This window comes from Pituophis catenifer, unplaced genomic scaffold (assembly GCF_029215685.1).
Source record: "Pituophis catenifer annectens isolate HBS135680 unplaced genomic scaffold, rPitCat1.0.hap2 SCAF_1, whole genome shotgun sequence".
NCBI classification, from domain to species: domain Eukaryota; kingdom Metazoa; phylum Chordata; class Lepidosauria; order Squamata; family Colubridae; genus Pituophis; species Pituophis catenifer.
The window spans coordinates 19,998,452-20,018,328 of record NW_027256881.1 but is presented as its reverse complement, the minus strand read 5'-3'; the positions used below and the strand labels follow the sequence as shown (position 1 = coordinate 20,018,328).

The window sequence follows — 19,877 nt, the reverse complement described above, 5'->3', positions numbered from 1 at the left end:
AAAAAATAAAACAAAATGGAGAGAAGCAGAAGTGCTTCTGGATAGCTAGCTAGCTAGCTAGCTAACTAGATAAGATAGATAGATAGATAGATAGATAGATAGATAGATAGATAGATAGATAGATAGATAGAAAGATAGAGGGATGGATGGATGGATGGATAGAAAGACAGAAATAATTCTTTATAGATAGATAGATTTTTTTTATTGGCCAAGTGTGATTGGACACATAAGGAATTTGTCTTGGATATTGCATGAATGACTGTATTCGATTATGACCATTCACTTAATGACCATTCAAACTTCCAATGGGCCTACTATGGTTCTACTTGCAATCCGGATTCAAAGTTTTGACAGTTAGGCTCCCTTCAAGAGCTCAGCAACAAGGCCACTTTATGGCTGTTTACAGCATCCTGTGGGTTTTACAATGGCTTTGCCATTTACTGGCAATTACTTCTGGTTTTCAGTAAAACCAGGCCCACTGGTTCACTTAACTCCCGTGGCATTTGCTTAACAATCATTGTAAACCAGGTAAAATTGGGTTGGTCACATGATTGTCACAACCTATGGTTGGCAGGCTTCATTACGGTCATAACTTAAGGACTATCTGTACTCATTTCTTTGTTCTCAGAGTCATCCTGCCAATTTTCAAATCTTTACAAGAATAGGCCAGAAGATATAGTAAGACAGGTTGGAGTGATAGAAAGGTTGAATACCCAGATCATGAATGAGGAAGATGGCTCTGTCATCAAACCAGCCTTAGATTTCTCTTCTATCCATTTTTTTATGAAAAGCCAAACAACTATGACTGGAGGAAGTGGGAGAGAAATCATATACACACACCATAGTTTACTTTCAGTTTGATAGTGTCAACCATTGTATGTCTGGGAGTCAGGGGTCAGGTTAGCAAATTACATGAACCCATGCCATTTGGTTAGGTTAGAGTTCAGTGGATTATGTGTGAACACAGAAAATGGATTAATTCAGAAACCGGGTTAAATATCTAAATGTAACCAGAGAGAAGAAAAAGGATAGATTTAAGTAAGAAATGGGAATCATCGGAAGTCCTTATGCAACTACACAAATGAGACAGAATAACAACACAATAAAAATACTTCCTGGAAGCACCCATCCGTGTCAATTTTACACTGACTACAGTGCAACTGAGTGTGTGTGAGAAAGACACTATTATTTAGTTTGCACATCTATACTGCCGAGGTGGCGCAGTGGTTAGAGTGCAGTACTGCAGCTACTTCAGCTAACTGCTAGTTCAGCAGATCAGCAAATCAAATCTCACCGGCTCAAGGTTGACTCAGCCTTCCATCCTTCCGAGGTGGGTAAAATGAGGACCCAGATTGTTGGGAGCAATATGCTAATGCTAATGCAATATGCTATATGCTAACTTTGTAAACCGCTTAGAGAGGGCTGTAAAGCACTATGGCTGTAAACACATAGTGTAAAGCACTATGAAGCGGTACAGAAGTCTAAATAATAATAACAACAATGATAACAATGATAACAATGATAATAACAATAACAACAACAACAACAACAACAACAATAATAATACTGCCTGGTATGCTTAACCCTGATTGGCTGAATAAGCTATCACTGGCTGGGTTCGCCTGATAAAAGCCATAACAATCACGTTTCAAGGAAGCCTGACTGAATTGGCAAAGACACTGATCTTGAACCTCTGTGCACACACTTGGTTAGCATGATGTGAGTTCTAGTCCCATCTTAGCCATGGAAGCCAACGGGGTGATCTTGGGCCAGTCACTCTTTCTCACCCCCAACTCATCTCACAGAGTTGTTGTAGAGAAAATAGAAGGAGGAGGTTATGTTGGATGTTTGCCGCCTTGAGTTATTTGTAAAAATAATAAAAGGCAGGATACAAACACACAACCAAGTAACATGTAAACTCAATTTGTGCACAAATGCCTCTAATCTAAAGCTGTTGTGGCGCAGTGGTTAGAATGCTGTATTACAGGCTAACTCTGCCAGGATTTCGATCCTGACTGGCTCCAGGTTGACTCAGCCTTCCATCCTTCCGAGGTTGGTAAAATGAGGACCCAGATTGTTGGGGGCAAGATGCTGACTCTGTAAACTGCTTAGAGATGGCTGTAAAGCACTACGAAGTGGTATATAAGTCTAAGTGCTATTGCTAATACTGTATTCGGGGGGGGGGAGGTTAAGAGTAGAAGTAATTAATGGAGTGCTTGAGAATCAACTGGCCTTATTCCTCTATTTGCCTGACTTAGTTTCTCACTTTGAGGAAAGGGACAAAATGACTCAGCAGCTTAAGCAGAGCTCTGCCAATTCCGAAACACACCAAGCTTCTACACACCAATTCCCTATATCTCTATAGAATCTAGGAGAGGATCTCTTTTTCTTTTCCGCTCTTACAAGCCTCAGAGCTCTCCCCTTTATATTTTCAGGTCTCCCCATTTTATATTTTATAGATGGAAGAACAAGAATAAACCACAGCAGGAACTGTAATCTTATCTCACAGGCCTATTTTAACAAAAAGGGGTTTCACAAGGACACAGTTCAAAAAGAAAACGAAAAGAACACTCGATAAAGTAGAAAGCCAAACATCTTTGCTAATTTGCCCCAGCTTACTTCCAACAGCTGCTCAGTCTCTGGCCCCCTTTGGAAGGGACCGGATTACACTGAGAAAGCAAGTGCTGGAGTTGCCAGGTTTATGAAATTATGAGGTTGGCATGGACTGAGGAACATTTTTCTTTTTCTCTCCTGCTCTGTCCAGCATCCTGTTTTCCACTCATGTGCCTCGAAGAAACCCCAAGCAGCAAGAGGGTCTGCAGGGGAGCGGGAATCAAAAACTGTATAGGGCAGACTCCAGGACGAGATTAAAGCTGGGGTTTTTTTTACTTGCATTGTATATAAATGCCACCGCGCTTCTCTAGGGATTGTCCCCAGAATCCGGCTCTCAAACATAGACTGCATCCATACAAAGATTTCTCTTCTTAGACTCCCTGGTAAATAGTACTAATTGGGGATCTAGCAACCACCCGTTTGTCTTATCCCTCATCAGGGCCCTTCTGGTAGACATCAAAGCCATGTTTTCTACTGTTAGTTTTGAAATACATTTACGGCCTATTTCAGTGGGTGATTTAAGCAGTTCTCAGTGATCATATAAACTTTTCTAAACTGCTCCCTCTGTGCTATATATAGTTATAAAAACAATTATGTTCCATCCATCGATCTTTTTTTAAAGGAGTAAATCTTCCAAACCAGGGGTGAAATCCAGCAGGTTCTGACAGGTTCTGGAGACCTGGTAGCGGAAATTTTGAGTAGTTCGGAGAACCGGCAAATACCACCTCTGGCTGGCCCCAGGAGTGGGGAGGGAATGAAGATTTTGCAATACCCTTCCCCCAGGAGTGGGGAGGGAATGAAGATTTTGCAATATCCTTCCCCCAGGAGTGGGGTGGGAATGGAGATTTTGCAGTATCCTTCCCCTGCCACGCCCACCAAGCCATGCCCACAGAACCAGTAGTAAAAAAAAAAAAAAATTGAATTTCACCACTGTTCCAAATACCTTAGTTTTGCCTTGCTGAAGTCCTGATTGTATTACTATAATGTCACTTTTCTATGATTCTCCTTGCTAGTCAGGGCATTTCAAACTTTGGTATATATCCTTTTACAGCCACTTGAAAACATAATGGCTTGATTTGTGGAATAAAAATGAACTCTCATTAATTTCCAGATGCCACATTTTAGGCTTCCGATAGAACTGGAAAAAGTTTTTAAAAATGCCTTTTGGAGTGCATACTAAATATGATTGTCTTTAGCATTTCTGTGTCTGTGAGTGAGCGGTTTAGAAATGATCGTGGACATGTTTTAAGCCTCCTCCTTATCCGTGTGATTGTCACTATTTGCACTGTTCATTCTCTGCACTGTTTTCTCAATCCCTTAAAGTTCATTTCTTTTTTTAAAAAAGGCAATTTTTTTTTTTGTGAGGTTGCTTGGCATAAGATGTTGAAGCTGAAGTCATCATATAGTTTCTTTGGTTTAACTTGATGTATGGCCTCAGAAGTTGGATGAATTGGAGGCTGTGATTTATACTTTCTGGTACGGGTGTGCAATTAGCACCTCTATATACCCACTGACCCCAAATTCTCCAAAATTGCACAACTTGATAGCTGTGCTATAGCAGTGCAATGATTCAGTTTTTAAAAAGAGAATGAGCAGTAAAATAAATGATTCACACTTGTAAATTACTATTAATAATAAATAATATAATAGAAATCAATTCTCTGGGTAGCTGAGATGCAGGTTTAAAAGAAGAGCGCCCTCCAGTGGCAGAAAGGACACTCAGCTGGTCTTTACGGGGTAGGGTATTGTGTGAACATTGTGTTTTATTTGGCAAACAGTCAGGACCCTGCATGTTAAAAAAAAGGGGGGGTGAGGCTTCAGTCATGCAGTCCTGGCTGCCCTCTTCATTTCTTTCATCCCACCCACCCCCCTCCATTCATGGACACTCCTGCAATCAATAATTGAAACTTAGAGCTTAAACAGAATATGTGAGCCCAGCCAATATTTTGCTGAGAAATGCAAACATCAGGACAAAGAAACACTGGGGTTTCTTCTCCTTTTATTTGTCTCTTCTCCTTCTCCTTCTCCTATTCACCATTCAGTAGATATATTCCGAATTCTTTTTGAATTCTTATAAGTCTTTGGCAGCATCTTATTTCCTAAGGTTTTTGTATTTCAGCAATGTTAAGCACCGAGAAGATACTGAGCATCTGGCCAAATGTCCAACATTCATTCCTAAAATTGGAAATTTCAGCATTTTGCAAAAAAAAAAAAAAAAGGCTTTCAAGTACGATACTGTATTGGGGATGAAAGTAAGACATCCAGAAAAAAGCCAGTTCCATCACAGAAAACAAACAAACACGGAATTTTAAAAAAAAACACCTTCTGAAGCCTTCCCTTTCTGCCACTTTCCACCCGTAAGTCCTTCCTTTTTTGGATCTACTTTCTATATCTTCTGAATGGCTCAAGAAAAAACAATGAGAAGAAAAGTACCTGGAAAAGTGGGATCAAGTGATTTCTTCATAGATAGAGATGAAGCTTTTTGCTTCTATTAATTCCCCCGCACACATACACACACACCAAACCACTTTGTAGCTTGTTAGTCTGAAAGCAGACCTATTGCATTCCAAGTTTTTGTGCATGGTTTATGTCACAACAGATGCTACCACCTGGATGATTTGGCTCATCTTGAAAAAACTAACCTCGGTTGAACCTGGCTACTCTTGGAATATGAAATCATCAGAAATTCACCCGTTCTAGAAGAAAATGACACCAAGGCACTTCTCTACTATCCCCAACAAAATTGCCTGGATGTGTCCATAGAGCCAGGAAGAATTTTGCTCCTCTCAAGGGAGATTTTTCTTTCTTTTACAGGTCCTACATTTGAGATACTTTAACAATAATGTAATAATTGCATTCTTTGGACTCTTGGGTAACTAGACCCAAATTTGAAGGGCTGCCAAATGTGGTATGCATCCTGTTTTTCTAAAACCATTCTCTGCAATCCGTTGCATGCTTACTTGGGAGTAAGTCCAATTTAACCAAGTGGGAGTTGTTTCCAGGGAAACACACAAAAAAAATTGGCTTGCAAGGGATTGCTTTTTAAGGGAATTTTTCGAGCACGGGTACCTGCAGATTTATATGCTGTTGTTCTGTTACAAACCCAAACAATCAGGGACTCGTGTCCAGATTGCATTGCCACTCTAGAACACAGTGGAGTGATAACAGAAACGCAAAAATGCTTTGAGGGGATAGGAAAAAGTACCTCTCTGTGTCTGTCATATGAATCCAGTTTCTTTTATGTGTTATCGCTACAACCTGAAAATGCAACTTAGAAAACTCTGGTATAAATTTCCAGCTCCCTCTGCAACTTTCCCTGCCAAAGGCTAGTCTAAATTAATCCACAAATAGCATGAAAACTGTCCTGTGTTAGTTCTTAGCAAAGAATTTACAAGCCTCTTAAGAATTCATGGCACTTGAGCACACTCAAAGACCAAAAAAGTCAACTCTGCTCTGGTCAATCAAGGCAGAATAGAAGTCTAAGCAAAGGGAGAGAGGGATTGAGAGCGTATCCTGGTTGTCTGAAGCCAGTTTTGAAGTCAGCAAAAGAGTATTTACAACAGGTGGCATTACCAAGCTGATCTTGAAAAAGTTAGCCAGGGTTAGAACTGATCAGTACCTGAATGGGAGATCACCAGGGTTACTGAGCTGAGAGGAAAATGGAAAAGATTTCTATAAAAAAGCAATGGTAAACTAATTCCATATTATTGCCAAGAAAACTACATAGTCATATATAGGCACTAGTAAAATTCAGGAGAAATTTTATCTTCTTGTTGACTATGGTTCCTTCCTTCCAAAAAGTTAAAACTCCCAGACAGCCGCCCTCCCCCCCCCCCACTCTTGGGACATTTTTTCCTACATAGTATACAGTTTGTAGAAGGAAATAACTCATACATAATTCCTCTGAATATGCTCTCAAACCTGGACAGAACTTGGGGGACATATTTCTGTGGATTTCTGATTTCCTTGTCTCCTCTAATAAATCTTTCTTGAAAAAAATTCTTGGCCAACATTCTTGTATTCCAGCAAGAATGAGACCTTGGTTTCTTTTCTGTATTTTTTTTTTTTTACTTCTATTGCAGCCAAGAACTAAGCCCTATTGAACTGATCTTAAATATTCATAGCTCCTGTGCCTAAATCTGTTGTATACACATAGCTACGTCCACAACACAGCTTGAAAGCCCAATGTGGAAAGGACATTACACACCCAGACATTCTCCCCAAGTAACCCCATTACAATTCGTACAAGATGCCAATGCCAGTTTCTCCGCTATTTTAGTTGCAACAGCAAGATAGACACTGCTTATCCCCCCGAACGTTGAAAGCAATGAACAGAAAGAATTCTTTATCATCAGTACGCTTTGGGGTCACTCATGTCTCCTTTTTTTATCATGCAAAGAGTTGGCAAAATTAAAAAGAAAGGACCTGAATTATAGATCAAGCTTTCCAAAGCAATGGAGGGTAAGGATGAGTGAAAGTGGGGTTGGATACACAAAAGCATGGATCGGACAACATTAAAAAAATTAGACCAAGTAATGGGTGGGGTAGGGAGGATTATCAACAAGCCTGAGCTATGATACCTAAGTGGAACCTTCCTGCTTGGTGCAGCGTACTTCTGGGTGCTAAGGACAGACAAGTGGAGATGCAGCCCTTGTGCGCTGTTTGTAGGTTTCCTGAAAGTGTTTAGCTGGCCGCTGCTGAACACAGCAGTCAACCGAATACTAGAGGGATCATTGATGGAACGATCTTTTTAAAAAAGAACTCAAACCAGTCTAAGGAGATTATGGAGATGAGTTGATCTTTGCAAAAAGCAGGTGTCCGCCTCACACTGCAGCCTACTACCGGTAGGTGTACCAACAACTCCCTTTGTGAAGATGCAGAAAAGATGTTGGGTCACTGTGTTGCCCTCGGAATCCTTCAGGGCAGCAATTCAAGAGATCTTGGGTGTGCCTCTCAAGTTGGGTAACATCATTTATAAAAGGGATCCAGGCAGGCATCTGCTGTAGGTGCCATAAAGCATCATTTACTGCCTATCTAAGCAACTTTTTCATTAAGCTGAAAAGAACAAGGCAATCCAAACACTAAGTCTTCCTACTGCGGTCTTTAGCTAACTTTCTAGGAGAATTGCTTCTCATCACACCTACAGTAGTTCAAAACCCATCCAGCAGATCTTCCCTATGCAGTAGAGGTGTGTGTGTGTGTGTGTGTGTGTGTGTGTGTTAAAAATACTACTTTTAAAAAGACTTTCAGATTACTACCTATTCTGCCTGGAGTGCTGACAATTCCAAAGGAAGCAGGGTGGGCACAGAGGAGAGAGAAGGAAAAATGCCCCTTAGGGGCCCTTGTAGAGAAAAATCTCAAGGTTTACTTTATCATCAGTATCACCAGCTACATCCTAAATCTATGGAACTGATTTGCTCCAAGACAGCAGATTGGTTACAAGGAGTCAGACTATTCAGCAGGAGAAGAGTGAGGTTCCTAAGCAAGGGGAATGCCATTAAGAGTGCGGATGGTTCGCCAAACAGCCCCATGAAGGATGCAAAATCCAAGAGGTGGAGCTGGGTTGGCACAATATGGCTCTCTGGATCCTGGGCAGCCAACATTTGTCTTGGTCCCTGAAATGGGATAATCTTTCTGTGTTCCTACATGGAGAGTGGTGAAGAATTTTGGCTGTCACTTAACACTGAGGAGGGACCCATATATCTTTCATGAGCCCCTGCAGGGGAGGCTTCCTAACCAGTGAATGAGACCTTGTAATTCCACTCTACAGTAAAAAGAGGCAAGAAAATACTGGGGTTCACATCGAACCCTCCTGTCTGCAGGTTCTGTATCTGCTTCAGGAACCTGCCACACCTTCAGAGATGCTCTGATTCTCTTCCAGGACCTGCTTGCAGGACCCAGAGTTGAGCGCAGCATTTGGAAACACTTCTAGGGATCCAGGTGAGCTCTGGTCCTCCTAGAGCACTCCGGATTTGTGCCTTCACCACATCCTACCTTCCCCCACCTCTGCCCGTCCTTCCAAATCATCCTGATTCACACAGCAGAGGTCTTGGCTTTTTATTTTTATTATTATGATCATTCTTATTATTTTTGAAAATGCAGTATCAGCGCCTCTCTTGGAAGCCCTGGGTGTTGGAGACCCCCGAGACAGACAGACAGACAGACAGAAAAAGGGGGCTCAGTAGATACACCCACCCTGCTCCCTGCTGTCAAATGGTAACCTGCAGCAGCGGGGTCCTCGCCCCCTTCCCTTCTACAAAAGGACTGGAGAGGCTTTGCCTAGAGTGGGGTGGGGAAGGAGGAGAGGCCGGGGCTTCCCGGAGTCCCCAAAGCTGGAGTTGGATGGAGGCGACGAGAAGGCTCCGCAGCCAGGGGGCAGACGGCCGAGCCCGGCTTTCAGGAGGAAAGCACCTCAGCGGCGGCTGGCCAGAAGCTGAAGCCGGCGCAGCCTGCCCGAGGTGCTTCTCTTACCTCCTTGCCACGAAGCCGGGAGGCTGGAAAGCAGGAGAACGAGGACTCCAGGGAGGAGGAACGAAGTCCGCAGCCTGGCCATCTCTCGATGCAATGCCCTAGTCCGCTGGCAGCCCGAGCGTTTTATCCCAGCGGTGCTGCTTAATTGTGGCTTCCAAAGATGTAAGGGGAAAGGCGGGGGGGGAGGGGGGGGAGGGCGGGGAGGGGAGGGGAAGGGCTCAGGACACGACGTCATTGGGAAAGGGCAAAGCCACGAGTCTCTCCAACTGCTCGGGCTGGCTTCCCTTTGCAATTTTTCTCTCGCGCTCCTCCGCTCCAGATCGGTGCGTCCTTTGCCAACAGCGAGCGCGGCTGCCAAAGGAGACTTTAGCGAAGAGGAAAGAGCGGGACTCAACTTCCTCCAGCTTGGTAGAGCAACGCACCCGCTCGGGTCCGTCGCCCCACCCCGAGGCCAGAGAAGAGACCCCCGAGGCCCGGAGGTCAGGTGGCGGCCGGGAGGCAAGTGGCTGGGCGGGAGGGCTCCTTCGGCTCGGAACCAGGTCGCCTCTGCCACTCTGCAGGCATGGGGTGGGGTAGGGGAGAGAGCAGGAACAGCCGAGCGGGGCTGGGGGATCCCCACTAAGAGAGAGAGAGAGAGAGAGAGAGAGAGAGAGAGAGAGGAAGGAAGGAAGGAAGGAAGGAAGGAAGGAAGGAAGGAAGGAAGGAAGGAAGGAAGGAAAAAGAGAGAAAGAAAGAAAGAAAGAAAGAGAGAGAGAGAAAGAAAGAAAGAAAAGAAAAGAAAAGAGGAAGGAAGGAAGGAAGGAAGGAAGGAAGAAAGAAAGAAAGAAAGAAAGAAAGAAAGAAAGAAAGAAAGAAAGAAAGAAAGAAAGAAAGAAAGAAAGAAAGAAAGAAAGAAAGAAAGAAAGAAAGAAAGAAAGAAAGGGAGGCGCCAGGGAAATGAAGCAGGAGAGTCCAGATAACTTATCTGAAAAAAAGAGTTTGTTCTCTGGAGCCAACTGGCCAGATTGGGTTGTGTTCAGACACAAGGACACCTGGACCAGTGCTCAGACAGACAAGAGGCAGGATTCCAGATGGGTCAAGGGTCCTGCAGCCTCTGTCAGAAGGGGGAGAACCCACATGCCCTTTGCACACCAGCCAAAGGACCGGATCAAGGGTGAGGCCCTGGGATCCAGTTTGGAGACCTCTGGCCTGTCCCACTCAACACATTGGTCTTGTCTGGGGAATCCACCCACGGGCCTCCCTTGCCCAGATATAATAGCATTCATCCACCCTCCTGACCAAGTTGCTGGAAAAGAGCTTAAAAGAAAAATGACAATACTGTATGCCTGTTTTTTTTTAAAAAAAATAAATGTGACCATTGATTGAGCACAACTCTGATTAAAATAGATGCCTGCCTTGCGCAGCTTATGATTTAATGATGGGAAAGAATTGTTTGGGTTCTCAGATGTGTAAATTCAAGCTTTGGGGGATTCAGTTGAAAACGAAGGCGTTGACTTCTCAAAAAAAGAAGTTGGCGAAAGCGCCAAAGAGTCCTGAACTTCTAAAGTAAAACAATACAAACTTCAGTTTGAAAAATATATATATAAATATAATGAAACCCTTGAAGCTCTCCATAGTTGTATATCGGTTTACAACCTCGTTCTTTGCCTGCGAGTCGTGTTTTCAACGGTTTGAATCACCTTGGAGAGCAGAATACGACAGCTTTAACATTCTGAGCAACTACTGAAGTTCCCTGAAAATAAAAAGTAATTAGAAGCTGTCATAACTGTTTCTAAGGAGATGATAGGACTAGGGAAGATCCTTATATATGAGATGCACTAGGTGACTAGAATATATTTTGCATATGCTCAGAAGAACACATTAAAAAAGGAGTCTCCTCTACAAGTTCTAAAAGGTAGGTAAGACATATTAGTTACACTTGTGGTAACTAAAATGTATTTGCATGTATTCTTCGCATAAATCGACACCTTTTATGGTCTGCCTTGTTAAGGAAAACTTGTGTCAAACAAAGGTTTGGCAGAGAAGTCCACAATCTGGGTGCCATTACCAACAAGATCCTGCTTGTTCTCATATCACCCAATGTTTTCTGGATAGTGGAGGCAATTAGGACAATAGCCAAAAATATCTACCTCGTTCTGGACAAAACAGATACTGTACTGTACGTTGGGAGGAAGATATGGTGCATTTGAGGATTTTAGGAGCCCTCCTTTCCAAGGATACGGACTTCCTTCCCTACCACCTAAGAAGCCCTTTATTTTATTGGCTTCTGATGCCAGAAAGCGATGCCTTTTCCAGCACTGGCAGCAAATTCACTGGCCCGCTGCCATTGTTTTCAGAAAGAATGTCAACTTTTGGAAGGCACTAAGCAAATCTGTTTGATTAGATCAAAAAATATTCAGTCTGGTGCCGTAAACAAGAAAAATTGAGCTCTGCTAGCCAAAGAAGGGCATTTAGAGTGTACTTCCCCAGCCCAGATGATGAAGGAAGGGAGAACTTCCAAATTAATGGAGAGCACAATATTATGATGTCTCTCAGAGGAGAGCAGTGCCGGCACATCAGAATTCTGTGTGAATTGACAGGAATGGAGAGATATAATTTAGTAGGACTTAATTTATATCACAGTGTTGAGAAGATGACATTTTAAATGCTTTTTAAAAGGGAATTTGCTGATGTGGCTTCCTTGCCTGGGAAGCCAAGTTGGCTCATATTGACTATAATCCAATGATTAAGCATATGTTTTGCATGCAAGAGATCACAGGTTCCCAAGATCATAGTGTCTCTCTATATGAAGGATTCTATTTAGAACCTAGAGTCACAAGATCCAGTGTTGATAGCTTGCTTAGAAAAAGGGGATTGAGCCAATTTATGGAGGAGGAGGAGATTATGTATGGACATACATAATGAAATTCCATGATTATGGGCAGCATTGTTTCTGGGCATCCAGCTGAGAAGAAGCTGGGTATCCAGCTATAGAAGGTACTATTGAGGGTTTTCCTGGAGGCATCAGATCAATGGCTATCAGAAATATAGCCTTCTCATAGGTTATGAGAAATATAGTCTCTAGAAATATACTCCTGGTCCAATAGGGATCTTCTGAGATTCCGATAATAGACCTCAAGGGGCAGTACAAAACGTTGTAGATCAGCATCTATGGAGATTCTCAGTCATCCAGGTCATGGTTGTCCCAAAAGTGCTTTTTCAAGAGGCAACTGGACTTTCTGGAAATCCAGAGCTGAAGAAGCTTCTTGGATGAGAAGCGAAACATCTTCAAAGAAAAACCAGAAAGTCCAGTTGCCTCTTGAAAAAGCACCTTTGGGTAGATCAGTGTTTTCCATATATTTTGGGGCACCAAATGGGCACATTTGGAATTTTGAAGGTGTTATAAGCACTCTCACAAAAATTTTGCCATGGTGACCGTGACTGATTCCTGGGTCCTCATGGAACCCATGGAATCTTTCATGGGGTTCCACTATGGGGTTCCATGCTGGCAACTTCCATTGCTATTATTCCTTGCAGGTAAGACAGTCCAGGCATCATGCCTGGGTTCTCCAGACTCCAAAGCCAGCTCTTCCACCCCTCCCTGTTTATTCAAGTGAAGGTCATTTCAAAGGGAATTTTCAGGATGTCAGAACAGTGTTTTAAGGATGTTGACAAACCTTTCCAACATTTCCTGCCCAAATCATAGTGTCTACCACAATACTGTTTTGGCAAGGCTTTGTTCAACACAGATAGTACCTACCAAGGATGTCCTCAATTTACAGTAAAAAGAAAATCAAGATGGTAACCACATGTATTACGTGCAGCACCCACTCAAATGGCAGAACTTTTATCGAAGTATTATGGCTGCCATTTTGATTTTTTTTTAACCGTACCCTTGGTATCTGCCTGCTCCTTCTTTCTTCTGGCTCTTGGCCTGGCTGTTTCCAAGCTGCCTGGTACAAAGCAATCTGACTTGGTCCCCCCAGTTCTCTAACCTGGGCTGTGTTTAGAAAAGCTAAATGGGTTTATTTCCTAGGAAAAAGGAATGATGGCAAAAGCTATACAGAAGGAAACAATAATTCTGTATGTTATTAGAATGGGGGTGGGGGGAATCTTTTTTGTTCATACTGGGTTATAGAGGGGAAAGGACACATTGAAGAAGCTTCTAATCCTAAGGGCGTGTTATTATTTGCTTGTTTGTTTGTTTTGGCAGCCAACAGAATTGACATTAGCCAAGAAGTCTCACAATAGCTGGATTAGGGAGAAGCTGAATGAATGCCAGAGCACATAACTCTGGTTAATTTTTTTTTTTTTACTGGCTGGACTGATGATTGAGAAATTGCCTCTGAGCATGTACAGGGACTGTGTTTTCCACTTCTGCTCAACCTAAGCCAATTTTAGCTATACTGCAAGATGTCAAAAGCACAATGTGGTTCCAGTGCATCAAAGCCTCTTGCATTAAATTTCTTCAAAGCTTTCAGCTTTTCTCTGGGAGCGCAACACAAGACAGCTCCTTGGGTTTTTTTTAGGGGTGAAATCCAGCAGGTTCCAACAGGTTCTGGAGAACCGGTAGCAGAAATTTTGAGTAGTTTGGAGAACCAGCAAATACCACCTCTGGTTGGCCCCAGAGTGGGGTGGGAATGGAGATTTGGCAATATCCTTCCCCCAGGAGTGGGGAGGGAATGGGGATTTTGCAGTATCCTTCCCCTGCCACGCCCACCAAGCCACGCCCACAGAACTGGTAGTAAAATAATTTGGATTTCACCACTGGGTTTTTACCTCATTCTGTCTCCTCGATCTGATCTGTGATCCAGCAGGGTTCCCTAATTGAGTCTCCCCAATGTCAGTATTGTAGAAGGAAAGATGTTTTAGTCTATGGTGGGAAAAAAACAACAACCAGGAGTCTGGTAGCAACTTTTCCAACCAACACATTTTTATAAAAGGCAAATGCTTTTGTGAACGTGGTACAGAAACAGAAGGAAAGAATAAACGATGTCTTCAGAAGAAACAGTACAATGCTAGGATTAAAATATTAGGCTAGGACAGGTAGATCCAAATTCAAGTCTACCCATAGAAATTCATTGGATCACTTATTCTCTCTTAGCCCAATAGGAGCATCTGTAGGAAGAATCAAAACACTTAGGATTATAACTATGATTGTGCAATTGAAGCCCAACCTTTTTTTTATATGGTCCCACCCTTTAGATTTCTCGGTCCAGCCTACCCTTCAAAACGGTTGTGAGGATAAAATGGAGAGAGAGAGATCCATGGAATGGAAGTTATTCTGGGCTCCAGAACAAAAGGCAGAATATATACCTGGTAAATAAACTTATAAATGAACCCAATGTCCTGCCTCACCCTGATTTCGCACAACATGTTGAACTTCAAATTAAGCAATCTCCATTTTAGCCTAGACTAGTGTAATGCATGAACTCAGCCGACCTTTCTCTCAACTCAAAAGCCCCTTTGTCTAAAACAGTATTTTTAAAAACTTCACAACTTTAAGACGTGTGGACTTCAATTCCCAGAATTCCCTAGCCAGCGTGCCCACTACGGAATTCTGGGAGTTGAAGTTCAAACATCTTAGGTTGCCAAGTATTACTGGTCTAAAAAGCTACCCAAGACAGAAACTGGAACTCTTCTACCAATACAAGTCTTTCAACTTTGGAAGCTTTTAAAGTTGAAGAGGCCATCTCTTTGGGACAGTTTAATTGGTTTTCCTACACATTGCAGAGGGTTGAACTGGAAGACCTTTGGGATCCCTTCTTACTCTACAATTGTATGATTCCATTATTTAAACCACTCTTTCTCAACCTTGGCAATTTTAAGATGGATAGGCTTCAACTCATGCTGGCTGGGAAATTGTGGGAGTTGAAGCCCACACACTTTAAAGTTGCCAAGGTTGAGAAACACTGGTATGAACTGTCCCTCCTTATTTCCAATACTTGTACTCTGAAATTGTCAGAAAGAGAGAAATTGCTTCTTAAACATTACGCTTCTTATCTGTAAGATAAACATGTTCACAATGAATGCAATGCAGGCGGGTACAATTCTGTCTCCGCACTCAAGCTTTGGAATTGCAATCCTTGCTATCAGATAGCCTGACACTCTTCTGTCCCACAGCCATGTGATATGAGTGAGGAGCATGACTGACTGATGCATTGCATTGGGAAAAATACTATAGGAGACACCCCTCCCTTCCACACACATCCACACACTTCCAGTCAATCCTATTACAGCTGAGCCTCATAACTGTAGTAGGAATGTTACACTTCCATGTATACAAAATAAGAATCCATGGTAGGAGCTTTCAGATGTTTTCCCGGCAAGAATTTGGCTGCTAGAAAGGCAAGACACTTGACATCCTCATTTAGGAATCTGCATACTTCATTCCTTCCAAGGCAGCCTAATTTTCAAAGTGTAATTAATCAGCTTTCAATCAGAAACAGCATCACTGTTGACAAAAGCTCTAACAACTGGGTGGCACTTCAAACTTCCCCTCAAGATGTTTGCCTTTACACAACATGGTTAAGCAGATCAGTTTAAATGCCTAGTGGTTATATGTATAAACATGGTAAGAATGGCTACTTTTCATTTTGGTTTCCTTATTTACGGTGCCATGCAAGCCAAACTGTTTGGTTAATTTAGGAGCTAATGGGTTGTGGAAACTCAGAAAAGGGGTTAATTTATTGGGTTGTATGAATGCAGTAAGAGAGATTGGATGGCTGGGGAACTGTTTTCAAGCAATCTCAGAAGTTTTCATCTTTCTGATAGGAAATCAGAAGAATCATCCTGACATCAGAGGATGGGAGGTTTGACTCTCTAGAACAGTGTTTCTCAACCTTAGAAGCTTGAAGATGGGTGGACTTCAACTCCCAGAATCCCCCAGCCAGCTGGCTGGGGGATTCTGGGAGTTGAAGTCCACCCATCTTCAAGCTTCCAAGGTTGAGAAACACTGCTCTAGAACCTGCTAAAGGTTCCAGTTTTTTTTTCTTGGCAGATTAGAAAAACCATTCCTATACTTGTTCCTGGAGACAGTTCGAACAAACAACAGGACACTTTGTCGAACTCAAAAGAAACAGGAGATTATACAAGTGGAGATTCACTTCATGGCAACAAAATGATTGCATTTGCCCTTGTCTTCTGGCTTTTTTTTTCTTTAATGTCCTTGCCCATCTTAGAACCTTAGGATTTCTTAGTGGCACTCTATTCAAATACTAACCAAGTCTGATGGGGTTTTTGTTTTCCTTCTTCTTCTGAGATCAGCTAAGGTTGGTTTGATGCTGCCATCTGCTGTTACAAAGGAAGCAGCTCCTTAGGTGGGGCTGCTTCCAAAAAGTGCAGACAGGTATTATGTTCATGCTACTTTGTCCTCTAAGGCAGTGTTTCTCAAGCTTGGCACCTTTAAGATGTGTGGACTTCAACTCCCAGAATTCCCCAGCTGCCATTAGCCATCCCTCCCAGTTAGTGTCATCTACCGTATTTCCCCAAAAATAAGACCCTGTCTTATATTTTTTTTGAACCCTGAAATAAGCGCTTGGCCTTATTGCCATGCGCTCAAAAGCCCAATTGGGCTTATTATCAGGGGATGTCTTATTTTGGGGGAAACGGTATAAAGTTTTTTAGTGTCTCTTCAAGTTTCTCATTCAGGTCATAGATTAAAACAGGACAAAGCCCAGGACAAAGCTCTGTATATCTGAAGTTTATCAAGATCACATATCTGTGGATCCAGTATATCCAAACCATCTTGCCTTGAATGAGGTTATTCTAAAGCACTTTTTTTGAAATCAGATCTGAAACACATGCCTACTGCACCTTTGCAAAAAATGCTATACTGGACTGGCCTCCTTGTAATGTACCTAGGAGCAAGTGTACCATTTCTTCACAGAATAGAATAAATTCTTTATTGGCCAAGTGTGATTGGACACACAAGGAATTTGTCTCTGGTGAATAAGCTCTCAGTGTACTTACAAGCAACAAGTGATAAATCATGATCATAATACAATCATAAATCATAAGATACAACACTCAGTCATAAAAGCAATCAACGTAAATCAACAACAAAGTCATCATCATAAGATGCTAAAAGGTAATAAGAGATGGTAATAAGAAAGATGAGAAAGATAACAGCACAGCCGTACTACATGGTTTGACATCCTAGGGCATAAGACAGTATTTTGGGAATTAGTTGTCTAGCAGAGTGATGGCCTGGGAGAAAAAACTCCCCCTGTGTCTAGTTGTTTTGGCATGCAATGCCCTATAACGGGTGTCAAACTCACATCATCACGTCATTGTCATGTGACATATCGGGACTTTTCCCCCCTTTGCTAAACTGGGGGTAGGGGTGGCCAGCACGTGATGCATCCGGCCCGCGGGCCATGAGTTTGACACCTCTGCCCTATAGTGTTGTCATGAGGGAAGAAGTTGAAACAATTTATGTCCAGGATGTGAGGGGTTACTAGATATTTTCACAGCCCTCTTTCTGGCTCGTGCTGTATACAGGTCCAGATACAGTATACCCAGGGGTGAAACCCAGCAGGTTCTGACAGGTTCTGGAGAACTGGTAGCGGAAATTTTGAGTAGTTCGGAAAACAGGCAAATACCACCTCTGGCTGGCCCCAGAGTGGGGTGGGAATGGAGATTTTGCAATATCCTTCCCCTGCCACAACCACCAAGCCACGACCACCAAGCCACACCACGCCCATAGAACTGGTAGTATACAGTATACAGATGCAAAGTGCAACTGTCCCAGACTCAGAGAAAATGAAGCATAACAGTTTGCCTTTAGTTATACCTCCCCATTGTTGGCTTGGGCAGAGAGGGCTTCCTTTTTTGTCTCAAATGAGTTATGACTTCACTCTTTAATTTAGTCCCGTCACATTGCTGGCTGCAATTTGTGCCTTGAATTCACGTTCAAGTGAAGAATTCATCCACATGGCAATTTATCTGTCCAGAACTTTATCTATCGAGAGGGAAAATTTCCCTAATTTTACTCCTCTCACAGCAGGCCAGTCTACACATGGGAATGAGGCCATGCTCTGCAGCTGTCTGCAGCCCTACAATACTATACTCTTGAACACTGATGGGGCAGTGACTGATGGTTTCCCTGCCCTGACTAAAATTCAAATGTCACCGATGGTGGGGAAAGCTGCCACTAATTGCCATACACAATGTGTGCCAGAGCAGGGGTCTCCAACCTTGGCAACTTTAAGACTTGTGGACTTCAAGCTTTGCTGGCTGAGGAATTCTGGGAGTTGAAGTCCACAAGTCTTAAAGTTGCCAAGGTTGGAGAACCCTGTGCCAGAGCATTGCATGGCGCTAGTATAGATGTCTAACTGTATCAACATTTTCCCTTACTATTTCCCCCCAAAAAGTAAAAGTAAACATTCCAAAAACTTTTCCAACCTCAGTGGAAAATTGACCCCATGGCCACTAGGTGGTAGCAAAGAGTATTCTCCAGCCCCTGCCATAGTATTCTGGGATTCCAGAGTGGCTAAAGGCCTATTAAACTCTGGATGCTCTCAAATTAATCCACATAATTTGGGAACGTGGCTATTGACAGCCAAGATGGACCTGCTGAATATATAAGTATCCTCGCCTATCAACTCTAATTGGAACCAGCAACTTTGCAGTTAAATAAAATGGTCATTAAGCCAGTGGTGAAATCCACATTTTTTTTACTACCGGTAAAAAACTACCGGTTCTGTGGGCAGGGGAAGGATACTGCAAAATCTCTATTCCCATCCCACTCCAGGGGAAGGCTACTGCAACATCTCCATTCCCACCCCACTCTGGGGCCAGCCAGAGGTGGTATTTGCCGGTTCTCCGAACTACTCAAAATTTCCACTACCGGTTCTCCAGAACCTGTCAGAACCTGCTGGATTTCACCCCTGCATTAAGCAAACATCATATGATTCCCCTGTTTAGCGATAATTCTGGCAGCTCTAGCTGTCTCAATTGTGGTTGTTAAGTGAATGATCTACAGTTATGAAGGAAGACATTGTGACAGCAACTTGCCCCCTCCTGCTGGCTTCCCTATTAACCTTGTGGGAAGGTCACAAATGACCATCATGAGACAGCAGTTACAAAAGTTATGTGGGAGGAATGGTTATCAATTACTCTTTTTCAGTGCTGTCATAATTTCAGTTGCTAAACAAATGGTCATTAAGCGAGGACTACCTGTATGCTACCGAAGAGCTAGCCTTTAAGAAAGGGCTTTTTCTGTGTATATGTAGACAAGTAAATCAACTTAATTTTCAAAATTCAGTGAATAACGTGGCTGTGGAAACTGGAATACCAGTCTCTTCTTTAGCCGGAGTGAAGGAAGGCCCTCTGCCTATTCTCCATTCCCACTAATGTGTCTGAATCGGAAGACAACACGGGCATAAACAATCAGGTGATGGAAGGCTAATTGATAAAGATAAAGGTTCCCCTCGCACATATGTGCTAGTTGTTCCTGACTCTAGGGGGTGGTACTCATCTCTGTTTCAAAGCAGAAGAGCCAGCGCTGTCTGAAGACGTCTCCATGGTCATGTGGCCGGCATGACTAAAAGCTAAAGGCGCACGCAACGCTGTTACCTTCCCACCAAAGGTGGTCCCTATTTTTCTACTTGCATTTTTTATGTGCTTTCGAACAGCTAGGTTGGCAGAAGCTGGGACAAGTAACGGGAGCTCACCCCATTATGCGGCACTAGGGATTCGAACTGCTGAACTGCCGACCTTTCGATTGACAAGCTCAGTGTCTTAGCCACTGAGCCACCAGGTCCCTAGTCAATTGATAGCTTATCTCATAAATGGCAGCTCAGCCCAGGTGG

The 19,877-nt window shown here is 42.9% G+C and overlaps 1 long non-coding RNA gene across 1 annotated transcript in view; it reads right to left on the bottom strand.

The window, feature by feature from the left end:
* The window catches only part of LOC139318796 (uncharacterized), a 48,113-nt gene extending 38,946 nt beyond the window's left edge, over positions 1 to 9,167 (bottom strand). The window contains exon 1 of the long non-coding RNA XR_011600532.1: positions 9,085 to 9,167. This is a non-coding gene — a long non-coding RNA (uncharacterized lncRNA). The remainder of the gene's footprint in view (positions 1 to 9,084) is intronic.
* Positions 9,168 to 19,877: the final 10,710 nt, after the last annotated feature.